Here is a 21419-nt window from a genome sequence, read left to right as displayed (position 1 = left end):
TTATAAATATTCACATGTTTTCTCTATGAAATCTGAATAGTAAACAAGGAATGATATCTCGGAATTAGCTTTAATGCTCTATGTTTTGACTGTTTACTTTCTCATTGTTTTCTACTAAAATATCTTGGTATGGGAATTCTTAATTGCCTCCTTACTTCCGTATTTCCCCCCTTAGGTCCATAGTAAAGGATTCTTAATTTCCCTTTGCTACTGATCTCCTTATTTTCTTCATCTTGATCCCAGTTTAAGGATTCCCTTTTACCTTGGTTAGGACTACCTCATCCATTTGAACCTGCAGATTTGCTTTTTGCTGTGCTAGCCTGCCTTGTGAACTCCTCCTTTAGTAATTGATCAGATCTAGTTAAACCACTCTTTGATTGACTCCATAGCCCAATGGCCTGAATACTTGTTCTGCCCATCTGTTTTCTTAAGTCCACCACCCAATCAAAACCAAAACATCCTGAGAACTAAGAACTAGCTTGAAATCCTACTTAAAACAAAGTTAAATTATAAAGAGAGAGCCCTCTCTGGACTTAGGTTGGCTAGAACCTGAGTCTAAAAGATTAGGTTTGTGGTTACCTTGGACTATTCCTTCTTTTTTATAACTTCTAGGGAAGGCATCTGAGTGATAACACAGGCATAACATGAAAGTAAAGAAAATGGCGTAACCAAAAAAAAACTCAACGATGGAAAGTGTATCAGATCCACGACCATGGAGGTTTATCAATGAAAATTCCATGAAAATATAATGACAGCATTTAGGCTTGATGGAAGTCCTTATCCTATGAACTAGTTCTAAGCAAAAATAAAAACAACCTTGTGAAATCAGATCGAAAGGCCACAAAAGAGATTTCCTTACAGATTCATTAAGACAATTACTCAGATTATGCATAAGAAACCAAGAGAAGACACTGCAGGAGGGGAGACAGGTTACAAGATTGTTGTTCTCTTCTCTTGTTGATCAACAAATTGGAGGGCTTTATATCACGGTGAACATTTTTGTTCTAGTATAGGTAATGCAAGCCCTTGAGCACCTACCCGGCAACCTCAACCAAATAGTGTTCTGAAATTTTCTTGTGGGCTTGAAGAACCTCTGCAAGGGTACCACATCCATCCATGTACTCCAACGCAAAAGAGATCCCTCCTCCTCAATCGAATATGCCATAACACTGCACGATTTGTGGAGAATTCGCCCTTTGGAGAATCTCCATTTCCCTCATTATTTTCTCTCTGTACTTAGTGGCTTGCCTCTGCGAATTGTTATAATAAGCGAGAACAGTAATGACAACTTTATTCACTTGACAACCCAGGTATGCTATTATGAAACCAGCTCATAAAAAGATAGAAAAGATAGATGAACACCTTAGAAATAAGCCTCTTCGAGGGGGGAACCTCCTTTACATTACACAAATGAACAATTCTTTGATGATACAAATGACAAGACCTCCTTTCTATATATAGGAGTCTAAGGGGTCATCATATAATTAGAGCCGACATAACAATAATAATGTAAGGGCACAATAATAACAATAGTGTGCTTCTATGGGGCACAATAATAACAATATGGGGACTACATGGGTCAACAATATAATAAGGGGGTTGTACTAATAACAATAAGGGGTTACACTAGTAGTATAGGGGCCTAACATGCCCCTCTCCTTCAAAAAGTGTTGTCCCCAATGCTTGAGTAGTTCTTGATGCTTATGTATAAAATTCTTGTCCTCCCATGTGGAATCTTCAGCAGGTAAGTTCTTCCACTTGATGAGATACTCTGAAATTGATCGATTTCGTAGCTGTCGGGTTCTTGTTTCTGTGACTGCTCTAGGTTCCAATATGATTTTTCCTTCCTCTTCAAGTTCTACTAATATTGTTTGAATAGGGATATTCTCTAACATATGCTTGGGTGATTTCTTTCATGTTAAGCAATACCATTGAAGAGATTTCCTTGGCCACAAAGGTTTTTTTCCTCTCCCTTAAAAGTTACTTGGATCAAGGGCTTATCATTGGATTCGTAAACAATAGAAAAGGGCCAAAAGGCTCTTATCAGCTTGGACAGAGGAATCAGAGAAACGCTTATCAATTAACCTCTTGGCATCAAAAACAGTGTTCGCGGGGTTGAAAGCGACTTGATTCTTGGTAGGTTCTTCGATGAGTTGTTCATTTTTTGTGAAGGCAACCATGGAAGGAGTAATCTGATTTCCCTGATCATTAGGAATAATATCCACTTTGTCATGATAACCATCCCAAACACCCACACAGCTGTAAGTGGTTCCAAGATCGATGTCAATAGCCTTGCCATTGGGATTATGAGGGAAAGCCATGGATGGATATTCTGATCATTTAACAAGATTGAATGTAACTTATTCTCCAGCAACATAAATCCTGCCAGAAATTACACAGTAACCTCTCTCCTCAGAGAGCCTCCAGCAACATAAATCCTCCCATAAATTACATAGTAACCTTTCATTTTCAGAGGCATCGACCCAGTCTTTGGCATTGATTTATAGATTCTATACCAATATTGTCTTTTTACTTGATTTTCACATAGACTACCATCGAACTGAAAAATTAATAAGTGAGTGAGTTGAGCAGTAAGAGTCAGTTATGAGATAAGTCAGTTATGAGATCAACGGTAGGAAACTTTTTAATTGTCTAATACCTAATCTAATGGTTCATAGCCAAGATAACGCGGACCATAGGAGAGTTCAATTCAAATGGAAACGCCTTACAGCGTAAATATAAATATATATACATAAAAAATTACAAGTTTCCTGTGAGCAATTTCATAATATGGACCTACTATTTATAATCATATCTAGTGGAAGCAATTAATAATAAAAAAACATTATACTCGCCTCTTGTTGGCCATAGAGGTTAGAAATCACTCAAGAAATCAACATTCCATATTATTAACACAAGCAATAAACATTCTCCAAATCATACAAATAGCATTCCACATTCATACAAGAAGTGACATTCCTTAGCAATAGCATGAGCATTTTAACATCACACTAGGAATGTACATAATATTCAAATGCATGAAAATATAAGTAATCACTCATCATATATTTGGAAAATGAGATTGGGACTTCAACTCTCCACCCAACCTTATATTGGCATGCACAACAAACTTTCTTGCATCCAATCACCCCCGAGATATATTTTATGGCTTGATGAAGGGCTTACAAAATCAACACCACTAGGAGTCCAAAGATCCACTTATCTTCACCCAAAAATAGGGTACCTCAACACCCTAGTGCCTATACCTTAAATCGAGGAAACTAGAGGACACTGAAACATTATACCCAACAGTCTAACCTTAAAACACACAGAGAAAATTGCTCTGTAATTAAAAGGAATCCAAAGAGAGTAAAGGCCTCCACCAAAAGCAAGAACTATGAGGTTCTTAACTTCCTTCACCTGAGCTAATGTCTTCTTTTATTTAGCACTACAACATTCTTGTCTAAGCCAAATTGTGCTCTCACGTTGTTGTTCTCCTCAAAATGCCTTTGTGTGCACTTCCATGAGACTGATTTTTCCCCACTTGTGCCTATTGCACTCATTGTTTCCTCCTTCTTAGAATCCCCTCATCTATGGTACACATCCCATTCCTTTGATACCTCTCTGTCATGTGCTCTTGGCCAAAGCCTATGGGTATTTTATTTTTTGCAGTGCACACTCTCCCAAGCATTGCATCACTCTTTGCTAATGTGTCTCTTTCTACTATGTTTTGTCACACAGTGCTACACTCCAATTCCTCGAGAAGTCATGTTTCAATTCCCAATAATTCCTCCTTTCATTGTTCCATTAATTCCCCCCCCCCCCCCCCCCCATTGTTCTCTACTTTGGGTATATATTCTCATTCTTCTTGTGCTAAATATCCTTCTTTCCCTTCTTGTTTTTCCTATTCTACCTTTATTCTCCATCGAATGTCTCCACTACATTGTATGTTCATTGAACAACCTTCTCCTCCTGATGTTTCGTTTTGGCTTTGTGTGGTTCTGGATGTGTTTTCATGCCAAATCCCCATGCCACTCTTGCCATTACCATTCAACTCTTTAATTTTTGTCCCCTTTTTCTTGTGGACTTGCACAAGAGAAGTATGGTATTTCCCTCTCTTCTTCCATATGAATTCAATGTGCAGTCAACCCATTTCAAATCCCACTAGTGAGCCCATGACCGGTACTAATAACCACTTCCTTCCATTACCAATAAACCTCCTCCTCAAGGTATGAAATTTGTCCCATGTCCCAGCTATTTTATATTTTAATTACAATAATGTTTCACATGTTTACAAGAGGGGATTTTCCCAGTGGGGCTGTCACATTTTATGAGTCTTCAATATCATAATTTGGTGGCTTTTCAAGCAACTATTCATTTAGGCTCACCTTAGGACTTTTAGCATGAAGAGTTGGAGATGATATCATCTTATGCATAATTCTTATTTCTTTATTGGTATTATTGCTCAAACTCATAATTGAGGCAAGGTATGCTAGCCTATGGCTCCTATATAATCATTAAGTCATATACCATATTTGTACATTTTACATTACAAAATATAGTTTTTGTCCTAAGTGTGTTATATATCCTACTTTAGCTCCTCATTGTTTTATCTCTTGATTCAATGCCAGTGTGAGAGAAATTCACATTTAAGAAGTGGTTTCATTAATGTATTATATATTTGTTTCATTGGAATGAATATAATGTGTAGATTATGGCTTCAAGTGTTTTTCGCAAAAGTTATCGTCATATCTTGTGTGTTATATTTCCTAACAAAGAAAAATGAACAAATTATACATTTTCTATAATAATCACATGGGGTAATATTGAACAATGCAACGAATGCAATAGACACAAAATGTGAGCAATTTTACATAACTAGTACTGAAAGAACTAGAGAAGAGATTACAAAAACTTATAATAATTTCAATGCACAAAGAATGTAAAAATACCATCCATGAGTCCATATGAATTTATTAAACAACCACCTAAACTAGAGAACATAAAATACAATATTAGATGTTAATTAAACAAAGAACAAGCATCATTAGTAAATATAATATTCACAAGAAAAACATATAGGTGAAATGAACCAATCCATTTATTCTTGATAGGAAGTCTAGAAACAAAGAAAACATTTAAAACTAAATAAATTTTCCAATCCTTAGTAAATATGCACAACCATATAATGCAATATGACCTTTTGTAGCTAAAATGACTAATAAGTGTGCATATAGTAAAAGCAACATTTAATGTTGGTGGTGTTACATTGAAATTTTCATTTTATATGACCTTTGTACAAGAAAATTTAGTTTTCGCTAAACAATGAAAATATAGACACAATATCAAAGCGCTCCCAAAAATTCTTTGTGATTCTTATTAATGAAGTATCACTTGTACGTGCAACAAATATTTATCAAAACAATAAACTATTGCATCAAATCCTATACTCTGGCAATGTCAAAATGATATTTTCAAGGTACTTATACCAAGTGCAACCTATAAGGAACTTATATTTGAGAACCTAAGAGTTAACAAAAACACAATCCTATATGAAGTTTAAAAGGAGAAAGTCAAATGCTATCAACTACATTACATAAAAAAGACGCATGCTTTGTGAATTTCCTAAATACCTCCATGATATTAAAAAATGAGTCTAACAAATATATCATTTACATAAATTACCATTTATATATACCACAACCTTTGGACCCAATTTTCCCATACATATTCTATTAAAGCAAGTATTTCTAGAGCCATAATGAAAAAAAATGATTTCACTAGTACAAGAGGAATGAATAACAGCTAGCACTATGATGATTATGAAACTACTAGAGAAAATTGTTTCCTATGAAATAATACTATCACTACCAACAATAATAATAGTCAAATGAAATATGTTAATTTAATTATATGCATGAAACTACAACATTGAGGATAGAGTAGTCAACAATGCCAAAGGGATCTTCAAAGCATATGAAACCAAAAATAACAAATCCAATGTTGATTGGATAGAGTTCTCGAACAAAAAAAAATGAAAACATAAAAAATATAATTCCTTGAGTTATATGAAACAAATATCTTACCAAAATCGACACCAATTTTCCAAATTACAGAACCAATAGCTCATAGCAAGTTGCAAGTCACAATATGAAAAGAATTTCCAAGTAATTAGATTGTGAAAGAACAAAACATCAAACACAAAGAATAACACTAAATAGTTTTGCATTCAATGCAATTGGTGTTACATATCATGGGTTAGTCTATATTTCATTGTCATGCATTAAAAATAATGGCTCATTACAACTGATTGGAAAATTGACATGAAAAAAATTCATGAAAATTCCAAAGTATTAAATGAAATGACACAATTAGGAACAATTGCACCATGGAAGATCGAATTTACAAAAATCAAAAAACCAAAATTACAAATAACTTAACAATTGAAATTCTAAATACACATAGACTACATGCACATATTAATGTTGTGGATGATATAAACTTCATATGGTACTATGTTTTCAAGAATCACACTTGCTCATTCCACCAAAAATAAGCAGTTTACACCATTCAACTTCACCATACACATTCCACCCATGGCATCCTTGTATAGAAAAAGGATACCAAACAAAAAAACAAATCCTACTGTAATAGTAATTTTAAGTAAACCTCATTTACATGTACTTTAAACAATCAATTTTCTTCATGAACATATACACAACACCATTTGAACAAGTATAAATAATAATTAAAACAAGTAGAAGGTAATATCTCAATCTACATATAGCAATTACATATTTTTGATAGTGATGACTTCAACATTGATATCCAATCAAATAATGTTCAAAGTTAAACTCATAGTACACAAAAACATAAAAGTTGCAAAAATAACAACTAAACTTTGTCCACCATCAACGACTATAGTACATTATATTTAGACAAACCTATCCATTGAACAGTGTGAATGCCTTCGGTGTATATTGGTATGGTCATGCCATAATTTTTGCTTTACTACATCTCTCTTCTACTTGAAACACACCAAATAGATAAAGACACACTAAATTCCATTTTGTGTTGTCTTCGTGCACTTATGATGTTTTTTCTGTAATCACAGTTTCAATAGATATTAACTATTAATCTAAAATATAATTTCATTTTCAGATGTCTTCATGCACTTACCATTTCAATTGTTACTAACTATTGCATTGGGATATATGATGTCTTTAGGAATTTATATTTGAATTGATATTTACTAATAAATTGCAATACATTCTCATGTAGATACAACACATTTGTATTGCATTTTCTAGGAATTGCAACATGAAAAGAAGATATGAAGATGACTAGCGAAAAGACACAATGTAACAATATACAAAAAGGTAAGCATTCACTATAACAATATTCTTCAACTTGCTTAGCAATTTTAAATGCTCACACATGGTCTCTACTTAGTCAAGTTGTGTCATAGTACCTCGATTTGTGGGATATTAAAGAACACCTCTAATCTTGCTAGATATTGATAAAAACATTCCAAAAAACTTTAGTTGAACCCCCCTCCAATATAATTTTCTAATCAAAAATATATATAAACTCCTCCTACCCCACATTCCATGAACATGTCATCTCCTGTGACCACCCCTCCTCCAAACTACCTATGCCTTAAAATATATAAATAAATATAGTAACTCTACTTTTCACAATTTTAAAATCCTCTTTATAAATAGACATAATAAAATATTGGTTAACAAGTTAAACCCTCATAGATGCTCATTCACATACATTCAATATTAATCAACAAGTAAAAGCACATAGACTACAAACTAATAATAATTCAAGATTTGAAAAGCTTAAAAGTGAATGAAGTCTGCTATAATGATACCATTATAGCATACAAAACAACTATTAACAAAACACATAGCACAAAGTTGTTATATGTTGACTTAGTTCATAAAAAAAGAGAAATCACATCAACATCATCATTACATAACATGAATACAAACTTGTTAAAGGTCATGACCTATGCATCAAAGATTTCAAAATTTCTCATACACACATTACATATGCTCATCTAAACTATATTGCATAATTCAAATAATAATAATAATAAATAAACATTTAAAAACCAACTTTTATGTATATAACGTATGTGATTCCGGTGTGGAAAAGAAATTTTAATTTTATATTTAATTATGTCAATATCATATGGAATAATCAACAGTATTTTTTTATTAGAAATTAAAGTTTTATTTTTTTTCGTAGTCACTCTATATTTTATATACACTTCTCTCGGCCTGGAGTATGCCGTAAAACTGCTTCTGCTTAGCTAAGAGCTTGTCTTCCTCGGACGTAAGGAAACAGGTTAACAGCCCAAGACCCAGAGGCATCTGGCAGGAGTGAAAGCCTGCTCCCTTACGGACCACCAGCGGGTTATTACAGGTGGCGTGGTTTTCCTTGATAACGGTGATGAGTCAAATCGACATTCGCGGATAGCAGCCAGAGATGGTTGTCCTCACTGTTGGTTTGACACCTGAGTTTGATAGGTTTTGCCACCTTCGGAAAAAAAAAAATATACACTTCTCACTCACGCTACATGGTGGCCGCCTTTAAGCAGCAATCTAATAATAATTATAAACTTTATTGAAAACTTTTGGAAATTTAAATTTATAAATTTGTTTTATAATCTAAAGCCGACTTTTAGAATCGCAAGTCTATAAAATTGTTTTATATTCTAAAACCGATTTATATTTTAAAGTTTTTGTTTTCTTGAAAGGAGCGGAAACAATAAAGTATACATACCTTTGAGAAAAAATATCGTGATAATATTTTTAAGTGATTGTCGATAAAGTAGATATATTTTTAAGAAAAAATATTGTGATAATATTTTTAAGTAATTATGGGGAGAGGTCCTATACAATTTAGCATAGAGTAGATGTGTAGGTGTAATGTAAGTATTATTAAATCTAAATCTTTATTTTATACCTCACCATGAGCCAATACCATGGCTTATCAATACCTCAAGCCCAAAAACCATAACTTATTTCACAACCAAAATATTTTATAACAATATGACAACATTCTTAACCATGGATATTGAGCGCTACTTTACACTAGATATTATTGAACTTGTAAAAAATTAGCTTTGTTATAATACCATGGGCCAATACTATGGCTTATGAATACCACATTCCCAAAAAACATAACTTATTTCCCAATCAAAATATTTTATAACAATATGAAAATATTCTTAACCATGGATATTTGTCTCCACTTTACCATGGACATTATTAACTTGCAAATAGACGTTGTTACAATACAATGGGCTAGTACCATGGCTTATCAATACCACATGCCTAAAAAAGATAACTTATTTCACAATCAAAATGTTTTATAACAATATGACATGATTCTTATGGATATTCAACCCCGCTTTGTCATTGATATTATGAACTTGCAAATAGGCTTTGTTACAATAGCATGCGCTAATTCCATGGCTCATACAACATGCCAAAAAATCATATCTTATTTCACAATCTAAATATTTTATAACAATATGACAAGATTCTTAACCATCGATATTCACCCCTACTTTACCATGGATATTATTAATTTGTAAATAGGCTTTGTTACACCTAGATCCATTTTAACCTGGATCTATCAAGCGCCGAGAGAGATAAAATCTCTCGAGGTGGAAACTTTTCCTCAAGTTTTGCACTCAAAAAAGAGGTTTGCACATCGAGAGATTGGATCCCTCTCGGCGCTTGATAGATCCCGGTTAAGATGGATCTAAGCTGGTTTAATGTTAAATTATACATTATTTTATAAGATTTTTAATTATCATAAATGAGTTTCAAAGATTTAGATCCAAGTTAAGATGGATCTAAGCTGGTTTAAAGTTAAAATATAGATTATTTTATAGGATTTTTAATAATCATAAATGAGTTTCAAAAATTTAGATCCAAGTTAAGATGGATCTAAGCTGGTTTAAAGTTAAAATATAGATTATTTTATAGGATTTTTAATAATCATAAATGAGTTTCAAATATTTTTATAATATTTGTCATCATAATGATTAAAATTAGTTTCATAGATTCCTTGTCAACCTAAAAATGAAAGAGATGAGAATAAAATTATTCTATAAATGCATCAAAAATATGAAAAGTATTATTAAGCCTTAAAAAAATGGAAACTAAAAATAGAAAAGGTATTAAAAAATAAAATAGAAACAATAATATAAGAAGAAGAAAAAAAAATAGAAATGTAATCAACAATGATATTTTTGATATAACACAACAATGAACCCTTTTTCATAGTTTATTTGTTTTAAGTTTTGGTGGTTTTCCGACTTTTTTTTTGTTCTAATTTGTCTAGAATTGGGTAGGGATTTCTTGGAATCACAAGTTTGAGTTGTAGACTTTCTACAATTAGAGTTCCTAGAATTGGGTAGGGATTTCTTGGAATCACAAGTTTGAGTTGTAAACTTTCTACAATTCGAGTGCCCCAAGAGGGTGCTCAATCCATATATTTATATAATCAAAAACCCATTTTAAACAATAAAAAAATAAGGTTAGGCAACAAAAAACTGCGAGATTCCAACCAAAAACTCTAAAACATATGATATTTAAACAACGCATTATAAAAATATAATTGGAAGGAAGCTAAAGATGCATTATTTTCCATGTGTCAAGTTTGTTTTCAAATTGAAAACACTAGGGAAAAGAAATTTCATTTGTCCAACAGGATGTGAAGCCTCAAAATTTGAGCGAAAAATATAATTGAAAGGAAGCTAAATATGCATTATTTTTCATGCGTTAAGGCATGTTTTCAAATTGAAAACATTTAGGAAAATATTTTCTTTTGTCCAACGGGATGTGGAAGCCTCAAAGTTTGAGCAGAAAAAAGAACCATTAAAATAGTACAAATCACATTTATGACTCATTCTTTTCCATTAATGACAGCAGACTTCATCGCAAAGATCGATGTTTGTACCTACTTTTCTAAGACTAGGTTTCACTCTCCACTATCACGGAAGCATTTTCTTTAGATACATTGTTATTCAAAGCGACATTGGCTCTTCTTTCTTTGGCATCATGAAGAGCTTCAATTAAGTTATGGAAGGCACAGGAGGGATCGCCATTCATATTCATAAGATGTTCAATTACATCCGCAAGCAACATTTCAGAAACATCGATAAGATCTTGGATCTCGAGAAACAACTCATGATCTTGAATGGAGAGGTATTGCGAGATAGAGTCTTGAATCCACAGAATTTAGAAAATCAGAGAAAAATGTGTTTGTCCATGCGACTAGACCGAAGAAGCATAGGATCGAGCATGTCAATGTGATTGGTAGTGAAAATGAACAATCTCTTACTTCCACAACACGACCATAACCCGTCTGTGAAGTTCAAAACCTAGGAAAGGGTCACTGTTCTCTCCTCCTTCAGCCCGTTTTCCTCAGTCTTGTTCAGCTCGGATGGCTTCACTTTCTCCTCACTCTCTTTATGTGGTTTCTTCTTCTTCTTATAATCTAAGAATTCGAGAGAGAAATCAATATCTTTTACCACGATTATCGATTTGTAGCTAGTGGCGATCAAAATCTTTCTCAGTTCTGTATTTCTTTTCACTTCGGTGAGCTCTAGGTCATAGAATTTGTAATAGATAAAATTAGCCATGGTAGCAATCACACTGGACTTGCCCATTCTAGGAGGGCCATAGAGCAAATAACCCCTCTTCCATGCTCGTCCAGCTTTCCTGTAATACTTGTATCCACTCTGTAATATTTGGAGGTCTTCCAAAATCTCATGCTTTTGCTCTGGTTCCAGAGCCAAAGTATCAAAAATCACAGGATGATCAAACACAACAGGTGATCAATAGCGGTGTTCATTTGTGTAAATACTATGGTTGTTACAGGGAAAAGTGTCTACTCAGAACTGCTTATCCCACTAAGGTGTGATAGCTGCCTTAGAAACAAACAAAGTAAAGCTACTTTCGTTTTTCCTTTATGAAGTATAGATAGGGAAGAACAAAGAAGACCAACCTCTGTCTCGCACTAATCTCCTGGTTCGATTCCTCTCTTCCTTGATAGTATTTCGCTACTTGTTCCCTTGCATGCCCAGCTTCACAGAGTACCTGTAAGATCACAGTAGCATAGCACTATACAAGAACATGGATCTATAATCATAAACAATCTAGGATCAGATGTAAATTGACCATACAAATGCAGCAAACATAAATTACACAAGAGTATGGAGGAAAACTTGAATAGCTTTTATTGATAAACAAGAAAGAGCCAAGGGGGGTTACAACCAGTTGTTCTGACCCAGCATCATCCTCTCAGCAAGGAAGCCCCTCTTCACCTCATACAAAGCTTAGATCACCCAACAATCTGATGTTTTATCTCAAGAAACCAACAGCAATTCCTTACAATATGCAAAATTCCAGCCTCTGGATCTCTGGGATGAGGGATCCATATATAGATATCTGTAAGGGAGATGAGTCAGCTTGTGATTTGATTAGTGTCTTCCCTATGATAGTTCTTGCTTCCACTTGGAGATTGATGATCTCTTACTCATCCTTGGTTGAATTCAGAGAGGCAACTGTCACAGGAGAAGTTTCTAGAAGTTTCCATGCCTCTCCACCTCGCGGAATGACACTGCCATTTGTCACTTCTCGCCCATCGCACCCCATAGAAGGGATTTTTGAAATGCAATGCACCCACACAGTGTGTTTAGGTGATATGCAATGCACTTGGCCTATGGAGCAGCTGAAATGATCCTGTTTTGACCAATTCTGAGCAGTTTTTCATGGAGAACTTCTGGGAGAAGCTGTAATCAGTTGACCTTGTTCCTTTAGGGGTTAGAACAACACTTTTAGGGACTTAGGAGCCCTTGGTTTATGGACATTTCATGCTTGGGGTTGTAGTGCCCAAAAATGTCTATAACAGTTTCCCCCTAAAGCATGAGGTCGTTAATCTTTTGATGTCAGGTGAAATGCTTTATTATGAGGATCCAAAGTTCTTTCAAGTTGGGAGGAGACCTATAATAAGATACAATACAATACATTATCTTCATAATATTTTCATGATCTAGCTGAGGCGGGCATTCCCATGCTCAGCTTTATAAATTCATTTTCATGTACATAGGGCAGACAATCGTCTGAGTGTAGACTGATGATTCTGGTAGAGCCATCATCCCTTTGATTGGATGATTATCTGTGCAGCAATGATGTACATTTGATGTCTTTATTTCCCTGAATATATATCGCAGCTCGGATGGATGAAACTAGATCTGGGGTCTTCAATCTTTTTCGATCTTCACTCGAAGTACAAGTCTATCCATGTGAGATATGTTCTGGAGTCGAACATGGAAAGACATCGCCTGATTACCAGCCAATGATGTAAGCTATTAACAGGCACGAGAGGAATCACCGATAATGATAATGACCCTCAAGGTACTGCAGTACAATTCACGTGGTGTGAATAAAGGACTTGGCGTCGAACACCACGCAAAATCTTTCGATCGAAGGTCATTGATGTAAACCTGTCGCCAAAAGTGAGAAACTTGTCATTGAGGCATGCAAGCTTCAAAGTACTGAATGGGGTGTTCCTAGATCGACTTCTTGGATAATGAGCTGATGTCGACAAGAAACGATCCGTCACAGGAGGGCCTTAATGAATCCCACATCAATGACATGGAACGGAGCAAATGATTTTAATGGAGGTGAAAACGATCTGGTGATATAAGGTTCAGGGTGGCGGTCATGAAAGAATGGAGTGTAAATGTATTGTAGCGGGTGAGACACAGGTGAATTCTCTGAATGACTTCTCTTGAACATATCAGCGACACTGACGTGATGGATTGGTAGCATTAACCCCAAATGTGGATGGTGTGATGGGACCATGGTGATGTGACCGGTGAATGAAACAACCCAACCCGACTTGAATGCGGAGTGAAAGTGTCATGTTCAAGTGCGACTTGCTACCAACAAAGTTTCTTCAAGTTTTCTTCCCAATTTTTCCCCAGTCATTGCTGACCAGTACCTCTTTATTTTTGTCAAGCTTGTGGAGGATAACATATGCTTGTTCTATAATTTTCCCTTCAGGCAAACCCATCGCTATGTTTTAACTAGCCTAGCGATAGTGAAACTCGTTCTCGTCTATAGACAAGTTTGTCGCTATTTAAATTTTAACGAGTTTAATGACAAAGATAACTCGGTCCTTTTCAATTTTAGAGAGTCTGAAAAGGAACGTAAAGGAAACTCCAAAATTCCTTTTTCGTCATCTAATCCCTTAAGTCCGAAAAAGTATAAAACAATACAGAAGGGATGAATTTTCGATATTTTTAACGAGCCGAACAAAACAAGCACTCGATCTTTTCGTGTAATAATCCCTTAGGTCCAAAAAGATTAAAATTTAGAGGAGGGATAGCACTTCTAGTCCCTTTAACGAGCTGGAGAGGCCAATGGCTCGGCAATCTTTTCATTTTTTACGAGTCAGTTGAAAAGAGCTTAAAGGAGACTCGTCTTTTGAGGAACGATTGATAAAATTGGGTAGCAACTGATTCCAGGTAAGGTTTGGAATTTTCCAATCACGGCAGTGTTAAAAGGATGGCTAGTGAGATCACTCTTCGCAGCTGTTCCTCAAAAAGGGGTAAACAATCAAATGGAGGTGAATGATCAGCCAATACAGAGTGGAGGTGATGATGAGAACACGACCAAGGCTTTTAAAGGCTGAAATACTACATTCACAATGGTTATTTACCGGAGATTGGTTCATTTTTTTTTAAAATTGAGCTTAAACACTGGGGGAAACATTTGCTCATGACTTACGTTTATTTTTTAACGAGCTTGAACTATGTCCTAAAACTTCTCGATTAATCCAATCATATAATAAGAATGTCTCATATATAAAAATGGCAACTTTTATAGTTTTGCCCCACATCCTTTCTTTATGCAAGTTAGGAAACGACCAATCCAAAAAACAGATAAATGATTGCTCTTTGCTTGCACGCCAAAAGGTTTGCATGCCCCCAGGTATAAAATAGAGTTTCAAGGTCACCCTTCAAATCACCAACAAAACATTTGTTTTATTAGGAAAGGTATACCTCTTACAGGTTACCAAAGATTGTTCTATTCACCGCGTAAACAAAACACTTCTTCGGCGATGTTTATCAAAATAAACAAAGGTGAGTGGCAATGCCTGCCAACCCACATAACTTTGACAAGAGAATCTTATTCCAGTCCAACTCCCTCTTCCAATCACGAACGGGAGTACGGAGGTCATATACTTCTCGCGGAAACCTATCCTATACCTGAAGTTTTCATGCCGAAGCAGACTAGGGTGCATGCCCCTTGGGTTTTAGTCATGTCCCCCGAATCACTCGCGCTCATCAGGCGGACGGACTGGAGATTGATGAGACATTCCTTGTGTGAAAAGACCATTCAGGGATGGTATATGACTATTTTCTCTGTGTGATCCGGGAAATGAAAGCTGGTCTACGAGCTTGACCACTCTTCCTTCGTGCGGAAAACACATTACTCTAAAGAGTGAGGAGACAATCGCTCCCATGCAATAAATATAGTCTCATCCAAGGAGTAGATTATAATCCAGGGGTCCTTGAACTACCATTACGTTCATTTGAACGGTTTTCCCCCTCAATGTTATGGGCACATTGGGAAGGATCCCTAACGGTCGACTGGTTCCTTTGTCAAAGCCTGTTAGATTTCTCATTTCAGGCAAAAGCGATGGCGAACCAAGCGCTTTCCAAGCAGTCGAGGAAAGGATACTCACAGAAGCCCCTTCATCTATGATGGTATCGGCCATAACCATTCTATATATTTGAACAATGATTCGGAATGGTACACTAGCCGGTAAGCGGGGTCTGCCTAGTTGGTTCCAATCAAAGGAGACAACCAGGTTGCTTGGAGGTGGGACTGAATAGACGACCGAGTATGACTCTGACGAACTTCCTTCCTGTGGTAAAGGAACGGGTAAATTGCCCCCATGTTTATCGGAGTCTGTGCTTACGAAAAGAATTTGGACGGTGTCATCCTTGTTCTCTTCGGTGACAGTATCATCTGAAGATGGAACCTCTGAAGGCAAGACCGGGTCAACTGTCACCTCGACCTTTTGACTTTCGTCTGGTATGGGTTCAGATGGTTTGTCTTCAATGATAGATGCTTCAGCCGACCACCTGAGCGGGCCAGCCGGATTTTCAACTAGTGACGGACTCGGCAAGAGTTTTTTATATCCAGGAGGAAGTCGTAACGGTGAAACCGGACGATTGTCCAAAACCCTTTTAGCCTCGTCTAAGAAGGGACAACGGTGGACGGCATGATCGCCTTCACATAGTTTACAAGGAAATCTGTATTTTCCTTTTTGTCCTGGGGCTTCACTTTCACTAGTCGACGGTGTGTTTTCAACATGATCATCAGAGGTTGAAGACACCGGGTTGTGCAAACGAGGAGACCAGTCCCTTAATATCCGAGGGATGCAAGGACAATCTCTATGATAGTGGTCTCCTTTTCAAATGACACATGGCGATTTAGGCCTGGTCGGTGCAGTGTGTGGATTTTCGCTAGACAACGCTTGGTTGCCCCCTTTCGCTTTTGGCTCCTTCTTCTTCTTCTCTTTCTTCTTCTTTTCCTTCTTCTTCTCAGGTACTTGACTTTTGGCTTTACCAGCCCCATCAAGCGAAGAGGAAGGAGGAGAGGAAGAATTGGAGGAAGTAGAAGGTTGGTGGGTAACTCTGGAATCGTCTAGTTGCTGACTCGATTGTTCAGGAATTGCGGTGTTCTGAACGACAGAGGTTGAGAAGAGCCATACAGGCAGGTCGATTTTCAGTCCTGGAAGCGACAATGTGGCCATATGGGGTGCACCAACATCTCCCCAAGAGGAGAAGGGACTAGGATTTCCTCCAAGGGGAATTCCTTGGTTGGTGGATTCCATTTTCTCAACCCAAGATCAACGTAGGAAAGGGTGATGAATATTCTGTTTAAAATAAATTTTAGATGCTTTGACACAACTTGTTTTTTCAATTTTTAAGAGTCGAGAAAAAACAAAAGATGACTCTAGTCGCCTTCGATTTTTAATGAGCTTGAAGTGACAAGTGCTCAGATGGACCTTTTCCGTTAAAGAGTCTGAAAAGGAACGAAAGGGACTGCTCTGGAAATCTAGGTAGAGGGATTACCAAACCAATCGCAAAACTGCAGAATACTTTTTACGGTACGGTAGTCAATCTTCCCGAATGCCGTGTTCAGTGCATTGTGATCGATAGGGCAGCAGACACGGCTTCCTATGGATAAAGGATTAAGCCTATTGTGGTCTCCCAAAATATACTCGATGGTACGTGGGAGCACAAGTCCGTACTGGCACTTATCGTCTCAAAGTGGAGGAATCACCCAACCATCAGTGAGAACAACAGTTACCAGGCTTTACGACGCCGGAATACGTCTCTAGCCTAGACTTCTAAATGTTGTGCGTTAGGTTCCAAAGCTTTGTTAGATTCATTGAATTTATTTTATAGCTGATCTTGTTTATGAAGTTTGCCTTTCAGGTTCACCGCGAAATGTAGTATAATTCCTAAAATGCAATCTAAGATGATAAACAATATTTTTATCTTCTTTGTGCAATGAAAATCCTAGCTACTAAGGAAAGAAAGACAGAATTCTTTCACAAAGAGCAAAGAGCACACTCTAAATGCACTTTCCTAAATCAAACCAATCAGACTGTCTAAATGCAAATGCACATGCATGTATTTGTTTTCGACTTTCTTAGTATGTAAATGGTAAAAAGAAAGTTGATGCACAAATCTGAATTACTTTTCAAGCGACAGTTATCAACAAGTTTCTTTTCCAAATAAAAAATGGAGGCAATCACAACACCTTACGATTTTGAAATGAATACTTGTTTTCAACACTAGAAAAATTACAAATTCAGACCAAAAACAATAGTAACAAGATAATCGACTATCTACAGCAATTAAACTCTTTCCTATGCCTGAAAACGACACTTGCGACACTTTCAAATCAAAGGATGACAGTGCGATTATGTTACTTTTTGCAAAGGAGAACTGAAAATGACTCAACAAACACACAAAAAAATTTACAGTTCTTTTGTACAAAGGAGGCGGAATAACAACAAGGAAAAGGGGTTTCAAACAGAGATATGCTGATCACAGGCAGCAAAATTCATGAATAGAACTGGAAAGAATGAATCATAGAAACCAACTCTGAACAATGCGTAGTCTGATCAGTGCACTTGTAACAAAGGGAATTTGAAATGCAGCGCACCTACTACACTCGGGAAGTGCGCTGAATTTCAGATTCTCAGAACAGTACCTACGCTGGGCCAGAGACAAGACTTTGCTTGGGTTTCGGGTCACAGTTTGCAGTTCAGTTCATGGGTTTTGGCCAAGCAAATGGTAATCAGTAATGCAACAATCAGGGGTAGATCTAAGGAGGATCTAAGAGCTATCACAAGGGCAATCAGAGAGTTTGTGAATCAGTTGTTTAAATCATAAACAGATCCCGGAGATTGACTGAAGTGACATTTATCTACTTTGCTTTTGCATAGCAAATGCAGTTCGAAAGCTACCTGGCTCGACTTCAGGCTCCGTCTGTAAGTTTATGAAATAGACAACAAGGAAGATAAACAAACAAACTAATTCGTCCCCAGCGGAGTCGCCATATTGTTACAGGGAAAAGTGTCTACTCAGAACTGCTTATCCCACTAAGGTGTGATAGCTGCCTTAGAAACAAACAAAGTAAAGCTACTTTAAGTTTTGCTTTATGAAGTATAGATAGAGAAGAACAAAGAAGACCAACCTCTGTCTTGCGCTAATCTCCCGGTTCGATTCCTCTCTTTCTTGATAGTCTTTTGCTACTTGTTCCCTTGCGCGCCCAGCTTCACAGAGTACCTGTAAGATCACAGTAGCATAGCACTATACAAGAACATGGATCTATAATCATAAACAATCTAGGATCAGATGTAAATTGACCATACAAATGTAGCAAACATAAATTACACAAGAGTATGGAGGAAAACTTGAATAGCTTTTATTGATAAACAAGAAAGAGCCAAGGGGAGTTACAACCAGTTGTTCTGACCCAGCATCATCCTCTCAGCAAGGAAGCCCCTCTTCACCTCATACAAAGCTTAGATCACCCAACAATCTGATGTTTTATCTCAAGAAACCAACAGCAATTCCTTACAATATGCAAAATTCCAGCCTCTGGATCTCTGGGATGAGGGATCCATATATAGATATCTGTAAGGGAGATGAGTCAGCTTGTGATTTGATTAGTGTCTTCCCTCTGATATTTCTTGCTTCCACTTAGAGATTGATGATCTCTTACTCATCCTTGGTCGAATTCAGAGAGGCAAGTGTCATAGGAGAAGTTTCTGGAAGTTTCCATGCCTCTCCACCTCGCGGAATGACACTGCCATTTGTCACTTCTCGCCCATCGCACCCCATAGAAGGGCTTTTTGAAATGCAACGCACCCACACAGTGTGTTTAGGTGAGATGCAACGCACTTGGCCTATGGAGCAACTGAAATGATCTTGTTTTGACCAATTCTGAGCAGTTTTTCATGGAGAACTTCTGGGAGAATCTATAATCAGTTGACCTTGTTCCTTTAGGGGTTAGAACAACACTTTTAAGGACTTAGGAGCCCTTGGTTTATGGACATTTCATGCTTGGGGTTGTAGTGCCCAAAAATTTCTATAACAATGGTGGCAGCTTAAAAGCTCCAAATTTTTTCCTTCTGTTATGACATGGGGAAGATACTCACCAAATATATTGTGCTTGTGCTTCTTGTGAAATTTGAGCTCGTAACAATGTTTCTCATTGAAGGCAAAATTTTAGGGGTACCTGGTCTTCTGGTTGAGCTCTATGCTATGGAAGGCCCACCATACTTTAATATCCTCAAATATTTCCGAGATTTTATGGTTGTTGTCCAAGTTAAAGGTAAAGTCCTTTCAATTCTTGGGCTTCTTGAGTTGTAATATCTCTACAGTTGAAGACGATCTTGTGCTCAGGTAAGTCTATACTACTTGATAAGCTTCACTCACTTTCATCCCATCATTCTCCTCAATCACAATTGAGATGTAAGAAAAAACTGTCCCCAGGAGCCTAAGCAACGATTCTAGGAAACATGGTTCTCTAAATTACGAAAAGTGGTTCTCTAATTTAGGAAAAGTGGTTCTCTAAATTATTTCCTAAGGTGAAGGTTGGGTTTATGTGTAAAACCCATGCTACATGATGTATTTCGATCATCCTAGTGGAAAATGGCTAGGTGGTCACTTTTTAGGTGATAACAGATTTCCCCTCAATCTATGAGTGTTAGGAGCACATCATATGACCGAAATACATTGTAGGTTTACTTTCATGAGAAACTAAAGGAGTCTGGTGGAGAGAGAGAGAGAGAGAGAGAAAGAGAAAGAGAGAGACTTCAACATAGGGAAGGGCTCGAATTGAAGGAGGTGAGACCTATTTTTCATAGAGAAGTATCATTTATGGTGTGTACATGACCTCAACGAGGCGGGGGATGCATACCCTGTTATGCAACCAACTCACAAAAAGATAGATCAATGACTAAAAAAAATCCTCTTCAAGGGGGAACCTCCTTTACATTACATAAATGAACAATTCTTGGATGATACAAATGACAAGATGTAACAACCTTGGTGAAAATTTCATCTAATAAAATTTAATAAAGGTAAAATAAGACCAAGGTTAAGGGGCACGTATTCCAAGCTATGTGTTGGGGCAAGGATATCCTATTGGGCATCATTGTATGTGTGTTTTGGCTAATGAAATTTGGCAAAGGCTAAGGGAAAGGCATTAAAAGGAAAAAAGGCATTTTGGCACATTTATTCATGAAAATAAAGGAAATTGGGTGAAAAGTAAGGTGAAAGGTCACAGGTTGCATGTGAGGAGGAAATTGAAGGAAAATAATGAAAAATGAATAAATTAGAGGCCTCGTGCATAAAAAGGCTTCTAAGGATCATTTCATGGCTTTTGTCAAGTTCAAGTTTGAAGCTCTCTCATTATTCTCTGTCTCTCACTCACTCTTGGTCACTTAGAGTTTTCTTGGAGCACGCTAACTTTGGATCAAGGAAGGAAAAGAAAGCAAAGGGAAAAGAAGGCAAGCAAGGATCAAGGAAACGAAAGCAGGATCAAGAAACTTCAGCAGAAATACTTGCAGGTAACCTTTTGCATGTGTGATTTCCTAGCTGGTTTGGAAATGCATGGCTTTGCATGTTGGTGTATGGTTTTCTAACTGTCGGTGGCATGGTTTTCCCGGGTTATGACAGTAGTTTTCAGCCTATCCTTACCTTTTTCTGGATGCCATGGTATGTTGGTATGTTTATTTCGGTTTTTGAATTTTGGTTTGCTGGATGGATTTCAAAATCCGGGGCA

The 21419-nt window shown here is 36.7% G+C and overlaps 1 pseudogene; it reads right to left on the bottom strand.

Annotated features, from left to right (window-relative positions):
- Positions 1 to 11000: 11000 nt before the first annotated feature.
- Positions 11001 to 20250, bottom strand: LOC149199896 (AAA-ATPase At3g28580 pseudogene; annotated as a pseudogene).
- Positions 20251 to 21419: the final 1169 nt, after the last annotated feature.

Source organism: Pinus tabuliformis, chromosome 2_1 (assembly GCF_031772625.1).
Source record: "Pinus tabuliformis cultivar Carrire ecotype Pingquan chromosome 2_1, CPIR1, whole genome shotgun sequence".
Taxonomy (NCBI): domain Eukaryota; kingdom Viridiplantae; phylum Streptophyta; class Pinopsida; order Pinales; family Pinaceae; genus Pinus; species Pinus tabuliformis.
This window is presented reverse-complemented; position numbering and strand designations above follow the sequence as displayed.